The sequence below is a fragment of the Corylus avellana genome, chromosome ca1 (genome assembly GCF_901000735.1).
Source record: "Corylus avellana chromosome ca1, CavTom2PMs-1.0".
NCBI lineage: Eukaryota > Viridiplantae > Streptophyta > Magnoliopsida > Fagales > Betulaceae > Corylus > Corylus avellana.
The window spans coordinates 47,052,021-47,059,978 of record NC_081541.1 but is presented as its reverse complement, the minus strand read 5'-3'; the positions used below and the strand labels follow the sequence as shown (position 1 = coordinate 47,059,978).

General features: G+C 38.8%; 1 pseudogene; it reads left to right on the top strand.

Annotated features, from left to right (window-relative positions):
* Nucleotides 1-5,226: 5,226 nt before the first annotated feature.
* On the top strand, nt 5,227-7,069 carry LOC132162185 (AAA-ATPase At5g57480-like; annotated as a pseudogene).
* Nucleotides 7,070-7,958: the final 889 nt, after the last annotated feature.

Genomic DNA, 7,958 nt, shown 5'->3' with positions numbered 1-7,958 from the left:
GCCGTTTTAATTAATTATTCCCATTGAAAATCCTAACTTGTTCTCTCTCAGTCTCTCATATATGGCTGTCACAGGTTTTATTTAGGGAAAACTTCACTTACCTCCCACGAACTTACGTGTCTTTTGCAAACACCCTTTCATTGTTCAAAATTTCTTACTTTGGTGTATCCAACTTTAATTTCCTTCCACTTTTTCCATTCTGTTAAGATTTTATGTGAAATCCTAACGAAGGGGTGTAAAATACCTAAAATGCCCTTTTTTATTAATTTTTTTTTTTAAAAAAAAAAATCTTAACTTGTGGGTTCACCGGTGGATCTAACCCACCCATATTGTGACCCACAGGTCATATTATTATTATTATTATAATATTTTTTTAAAAAAATTAATAAAAAAAAGGAAATAAATAAATAAGACAAGTGACCCACTGTGGGTCACCTTAGTGACCCTCCGCAGGTCACTTTTTTTTTAAATATAATAATTATAATAATAATTTTTTATTTATAAATAAGGATAAGTTTGAAATTTTAAAAAATTTTAGGGGTAAAACGGTCTTTTACTCATTTTACTGTTTGATTTAATTGCAATATTTGATGGTAGGGGGTCTTTGGAACTAAAAGAAAGTTAGATACACCAAAGTGAGAGATTTTGACAATGGAAGAGCGTTTGCAAAAGGCATCTAAGTTTGTGGGGGTTAAGTGAAGTTTTCCCCTTTATTTAATTTCTGTGTGGTAATAAAGATGAATTAGATGCGTTCAATTCCCCCATAAAACTCTCTCATTGCGCCCCCAACCCTTCCTTTTTCCCGTTTTCTCATTTTCAGCCCAATCCGTTCATCAAAAATTAAAGTAGTTGTAGATAGTGTAAAAAAGCAAAAAGCTTAAATTAAAGTAGAATTTGTTCCAATGCTTTATTCAGAAACTAACTGTCTCCATGGTAGTACTTCAAGCTCCCTGATCCATCTATCTCCAGAGTGTACTCTTTTGACTGGTTGTTCATTGTAGGCTTATAATAATTTCCTTAAAATCCCTTTCTTTTTTGTTGCTACCAAAGCAACCTGTCTATTTTATTTTTTTATTTTACTAGGTCTAGAGGACAAATTAATGAAAAATGTGTGATAGCATAGTCACATTAACAAAGGATTATTGGAAGACAATACAGGGCGGTAATCTTGGCTTTATAGGTTTTTTTTAATACGTACATGCCTCTATATCTAATGAAAAAGAAGAAGAGAAATGACAAAGTTTACTTTAATGCATTAAAATATTAATTAAATTATTAAATTCATTCATCTCGATCTATCCTCTTAAAAATCAAGCATAAATTCCCGTGATTTTGTATCAATCTTTTCTTTTTCTTAAGGTGATTTGTGTATTCTTGATGAATTAAGTCCAGCTATTATGGGTCTATAATGTAATACGTCATTTGTGACGCTTGTAACATTGTAGTTTTGGCTATAGTTGCTTGTAAGAGCTTTAGGCTCATGATGATTTCTATGAATGAGACTGATATGGATTCAGTAGTAAAGGTATTATGCACCAACAAATTGTCTACTTCAGCGTTGAGACGGAATGTGAGCCGTTAGATGTTTGACATTCTGGTAGGAGAGGCTCTTTTGGGCTTTATTCGTGATTCTTCGCATGGCAACTCAGCTTTCTCGCAAGGCTGACCTACACTCGTGGCTTTCCATGTCAAACCTAAACCTTACTTTTGTTATATTTTTCTTTATCATATTTTCGATCAGCCTCTTTGAGAGAGCTAGCTACACAATTTAAAGAGAAACTAAATGCATATCAGAGAATGAAGCACATCGATCGTTAGATCATATTGATCTGACGGTGGTTAAGGGGTCACTTTCTCAAAAGAATTTTTTTTTTTTTTATGAATTTTTTTTTGTAAAAGAAGTGTAAATTAACTTTGTTTTAAAAGCACCAGTTGTACTCCTGTAAAGATGATAATTTGCTGGTGGCGAAAAGCAAAAGTGTATTATCCTCCCACCCTCAAAACCACCAAAAGAGAAGGAAAAAACACAAAAAAGAGAGAGAAAAGAAAAAGGAGGTGGCAATATATATATTATCAGCTTAATTAAACTATATATGTTACATCTTCACACACGGCATGCAAATAATATATTGAGAATTTCAATGTATTACGTATGCACATTGTCATTAATATTACAATGTGATTTTTTTTTTTTTTTTTGTTTTAACGAATTATGATCGCTTCATTGATATAACAATCAAATGGGACAAAATACTTTGTACAATGTTACAACCTGAAATCTTTACAACTTAAACATTATCTATGACAAACACAATAGTCTTTCGGGCTAGTAAGACAATATCAATGAAAAGTCACTATCCCAATCAGTTTCAGATTTACAGCAAATTCTTACGAATTATGTTTATGTCTACTGCTAGGTCATTGATTCCCTAGCTCTTTTTTTTTTTTTTTTTTTTTTCGCTGCTTCTACCATGCATAGTGACAATTCTTCTATATGTTTGATAACGCATCCATCATCGGTGTATGGTTTGCTCCCAGAAAATGAACTATATATAAGAAAATAAAAGACCAACTGGAAACCAATTCCGTTATTCTTAAGGATTCGTAAAATAAAAACCTAAGAAAACGAATAAAACTTTATCCTATAGATCGCTACTAAAAGCAGATCTAGAGAGAATACATTCTTATTTAAAAAAATAAAAATACAATAACAAAAACTCAACACATCCTCACGCGTTCTAGCGCCACCGCCGGGTAGCCACATGCAGCTAGAATGCACCCCGATGACCATTGACACGCGCCCTGGTTGATCTACAATGGAGACAGAAAAAAGGAAAAGGAAGGAGAAATGATAAAGGGGGCGGGGAGGAGGGAGTCGTAACTCCCTCCTCCTCACTTTGCTATATTCCAATGTGATTTAATACATGAAAAAAAAAAAAAAAAAAAAAAAAGTCCATAGGGATAATTAATATTCCACCAAAAGTAATCATCCTCAGTCATATATGTATACGTGTTAGTGTGTCTTTCTAATAATTGTTTTAGAATGGACCTAAAATTGTAGCCAAACAATTCTCAAAGGCTCCAATTTTTTTCTTAGGTGCTTTCCCAACTACTACACTTTAACGTAAAAATCATATTTTTGGGTTACAAAGGATCTATTATTTTTCTTCAACTTTAGGGTTTCTTAGATAAGTTCAACCAAGTGTAGCATAAGCTGCATCAAGTAAAGATTGTGGTCCTAAATTCCCCTCCCTTTACCACCACGCTCTACCTCCACCTAAAGTCTATCATAGCATCTTTAGAATGAGCACTAAAGCTAATTAATTAGATAATAAATGATAAATTTAATTATTTGATTAATATTTTAACATTTTTTCTCGCATGGCTCTAACTCCTCTGATCCTCAACAAGTAAGGTCCAATCTTTAATTTGTACACATGTATAGAACTCACTACCTCCTCCGACCCAATACCATATTAAATCACCGTTTATTATTATTATTTAAAAAAAAAAAAAAACCCTAAAGTTATAGTAATAATAAAAAAAAAAAATGAATTAAGTTATTCAGTACTTATTTAACACACTGTAATATTCTAACACTTATGATCATCTTTTATATTAAACACCAAGATTAACGGTAGGGGGGGCCTACTTGGGGACAGTAAGATGTGTAATTAGTGATATCAGCATGAGATATATATCATATCATAATCATGCAGATTATATCCTGTGATGATGTGATGATGAGTTAGATGATGAGCATAATTATGGAGAAGAACATTCTCCGACCTCTAAAAAGAAGCCAAATTACAAGAAGAGAAAAAGATAAAGGTGATTTGTAAAGAAAGAAACAAAAGCAAAAGCCGCTTGTGAGTTGTGTCTCGTGTGCTTGCATGCTCTCGCGCGCGCGCGCCCCCCTGTTTACCTCCTCCACTACCACTGCATGTACCCGTTACCCACTGCTCTTTCATATAACTTTGCTGCTAAAGCGCGTAGAATATATGCTCACTATGCGTTCTAAAGTTGCCCTAGCTATAGCATATTTTAGAATAAAAACAAAAAAATAAACAAAAACAAAAAATGTTTTTCTACCAAAAAGAACAAAGCGATGCCAATGGTGAAATCATGATATGAAAATTTTGGTCCCGGACCCAAAAAAAAAAGGGGCCGGGGGAAATTAATCTTGGGCGTTTTGGTAGGTAGATCATTAATTAACGTATATATTGGCCTGCTTTTAGGGATCCGAATCCCCTCCAATTAATGGGTTAATTGGAGATTCTCCAATTGTCAATCTTGATCATCGTTCGTTTTGATCCAATGCTCTATAGAATGCCATGTATCCCACTATAATTAAATAATAAAATATTATTTAATTTTTAAAAAGAAAATTAAAATTAAAATAATAAAAAATTAAATTTTTTTATAAAATAATATGGGGTGACCGGCCACCCCATCTGAGCCATGGGGGTGGCTGAAGATTGGGTGGCCGGCCACCCAATCTCTCTTAAATCGATAGAATTTTTCTTTTGCAATGGTTGGGAACATGTATGTGAATTAATAACATAAGCAATAACGAAAGATTTTGAAAGAAGGAGCTCCATCTAAACATATATAGCACTGGATTTTTCAAAACATGAACATGAAATAATTATAACATGCAAGAGATGGTATGAGTTCATACCTTAGCTAGGGTTTTTATTTCTCCTCTTCAATTTTGATTTGTGGCCAAAGGGTTTACATTTAACACATCGAATTGAAATTGTCAATCATCAACTAATTAATTACCTACATATTTGTTTTGAGTTTCTTCTTCATCAATCTAGCTAGGGCCTTTTCTTTTTCTGCATTTGAGATAGGATATGATATCAACAAACAAATCCTCTATCGACAAAAGATTATGAGTTATAAATATGTATAATGATGAAATTAATTAACAAGTGTTGGAAAACAAAGACGGAAATGAGTAGAATAAATGTATTTAGTTATTATATATATATAGGCTTGTAAAAGTGCGCGTGGAATCGTCTTCCTCTAGGGAAGAAAAGCAAAAAGAAGAGCAGAGCAGTACTGGCCGGCTTCATCTTTAGCTTTATTTTTATCTTTGCCGCTAGCTGCTGCTTTTTCAGCCCCTCGAACAGTGTCTTTTGCCCTCGCTACATATCTTTCTCCTTTTTTTTTATATTTTACATGGCACGGCTGTGTGGCCACTCACACATCACCATTTACCACCATATCCATCGACATCTCACCCCTCAATTACTTTGTTTTCTTCTTCTCCTTCTTCTCCTCCCTATATATATATTTAAACCATCAAAACGAAGTTGATAGCTAGAGCCAAAAACAATACAAGACAAAGAAATATTGGTTGATTAAGATATGGAGATATTGTCGCAGTTGTGGTCGTTCTTGGGCCTCCTCACCGTCCTCCAAAACGTCTTGCCGTCTCAGCTCCTCTCCCTCCTCCACTCCTTTTACGAGTCCCTCCAGGACCTCCTCACCCCCTACTCCTACTTCGAGATCCCGGAGTTCAACGGCTATTGCGGCGTCGACGTCAACGACCTCTACCGCCATGTCAACCTCTACCTCAACTCCGTTAACCCCTCCGCCTCCACGTGTCGCCGCCTCACCCTCTCTCGCTCCAAGTCCTCCAACCGCATTTCCTTCACCGTAGCGCCCAACCACACCGTCCACGACACCTTCCGAACCCACGCCCTCTCCTGGACGCACCACGTGGAGACCGTCCAGGACTCTCTCGAAGAGAAGCGGAGCTTCACTCTCAAGCTCCCCAAGCGCCACCGCCAGGCACTTCTCTTGCCTTATCTCGATCACGTGACAACACGCGCCGAAGCGTTCGAACGAATCTCCCGCGAGCGCAGGCTCTTCACCAACAACGGCCACGGCTCCTTCGAGTCCGGCTGGGTCTCCGTCCCCTTCCGCCACCCTTCCACGTTCGAGACCCTGGCACTGGAGCCCGAGCTCAAGAAGCAGATCACCGAGGACCTGACCGCATTTGCCAATGGCAGAGAGTTCTACCACAGAGTTGGACGAGCATGGAAACGAGGATACTTGCTGCACGGCCCACCTGGGTCTGGCAAATCGAGCTTAATCGCAGCCATGGCTAACTACCTCTGCTACGACGTGTACGACCTGGAGCTCACCAAGGTGTCCGACAACTCCGAGCTGAGAGCGCTGCTCATACAGACCACGAACCGGTCGATCATCGTCATCGAGGACATCGACTGCACGATGGACCTGACCGCAGATAGAACGCAGACGAAAACGACGTCGTCGAAGAGGAGGGGGAGGAGATCAGAGATGGGAGGAGCAAGGGCAGAGGGAGAAGAGGGTGAGAAGGGGCGGGTGACGTTATCGGGGCTCCTGAACTTCACGGACGGGCTGTGGTCGAGCTGCGGGGAGGAGAGGATCATAGTGTTCACGACCAACCATAGGGACAGCGTGGACCCAGCGCTGGTCAGGTGTGGGAGGATGGACATGCACGTGTGCCTCGGCACATGCGGCTTTCACGCCTTCAAGTCCCTCGTTAGCAACTACCTCGGCCTCCAATCCCACCCCTTGTTCGACGCCGTCGACAGCTGTCTGGCCTCCGGTGGAGCCCTCACGCCAGCACAGATCGGTGAGATCCTTCTCAGGAACAGGTCCAATGTTGACGTGGCCTTGAGGGAGGTTGTGTCCGCCATGCAGGCCAAGATGATACTTGGGGTGGGGGTGGGGCACAGGGGGAATGTGATGATGTGGTAACGAGGTCGCCGGAGAGCGTGTTGATGGTGGGGTCGTCTCCGGAGAATTGGGAGAAGAAGAGGAAGGAGGGGTCCACCAACTGGGGGGAGAAGAAGGTGAAGTTTTTGGTGAGGCTTCGGTCTCTGACCAAGTCCGACTCCGGAAGGAGGGGTGTTTGAGTCAACTTCTGGTTGTTTAATTTAATTGTTGCAACTAATGACAAATATTATTAATTTTTTTTTTTTTTTTTGTCCATTTGGGATATATGGGAATTTGTAAATTAATCGATTAGAAGGCTAATCACTTCTATGCTTAATGATGAAACAGCACTTTCAAGAGATCGATCGATCCATTGCTTTCGATTATGTTTTGTTTTTGGTTATTATTTTATCATTTAAGCTAGCATATAAACATATCGTAAAAATGGAAAGTGCTACAACTAAAACAGATTAGACGTGATTTACAATATTAACTAAGCTGAAACCTATGTTACTAGGAAAAGAACCTAGAAATAAGGGATTGAGATCCCATATGCTTTATGTGAGTAGCACTTGAGTTAAGGGTTTCACTCAAGCGGCAATAAGCCTTGAAGTCAGTGGGGTGACAGTGACTTTCCTGCACGCAGGAGGCTTGCAGAGTTGTTCCCTGGAACCTTTTGTGGATGTAGGAAGTCTTTTCTTTATCAGCTTAACAAAATACTATCACCAATACTTCCAACAACAAAAAACCTTCAAATGGGGAAGGAGGGGGGACAAAAAGAGAAAGATCATTTTTAGGGGGGGCCGGGGGATCGAATTTGTTTGGGGAATGCAAAGCAAGGACGGGGGTGGTTGGGTTCTTTTGTGGGGGCGGTGAGGTGGGGTGGGGATTACCGATGTGTCGGGATGACAATAACATAAGAGAAGCTGTTAAATATATATATTGGAGAGCGGAAGAATGAGAGAAAGAAGAGAAAGAGCAAAAGAAAACAATGGACTATATTGTATATTCTCTTTTATATGCTTACATAGCTTTCTATATATAAAGAGGAAAAAAATGGTGAGTAAGAAACTCTAAACTAAACCCTAGAACATATAAAATAACATAATAAACTAAAATGACATAAAATATTCTAACATGTCTAACAGGATCGATGACGAGCGAGACCGAAAGAGGTGGCAATGGCCAATGGGTTCTTCTCTATGAGAGAAGTTGTTTTTCAATTTAGGGAGCTAGAGAGA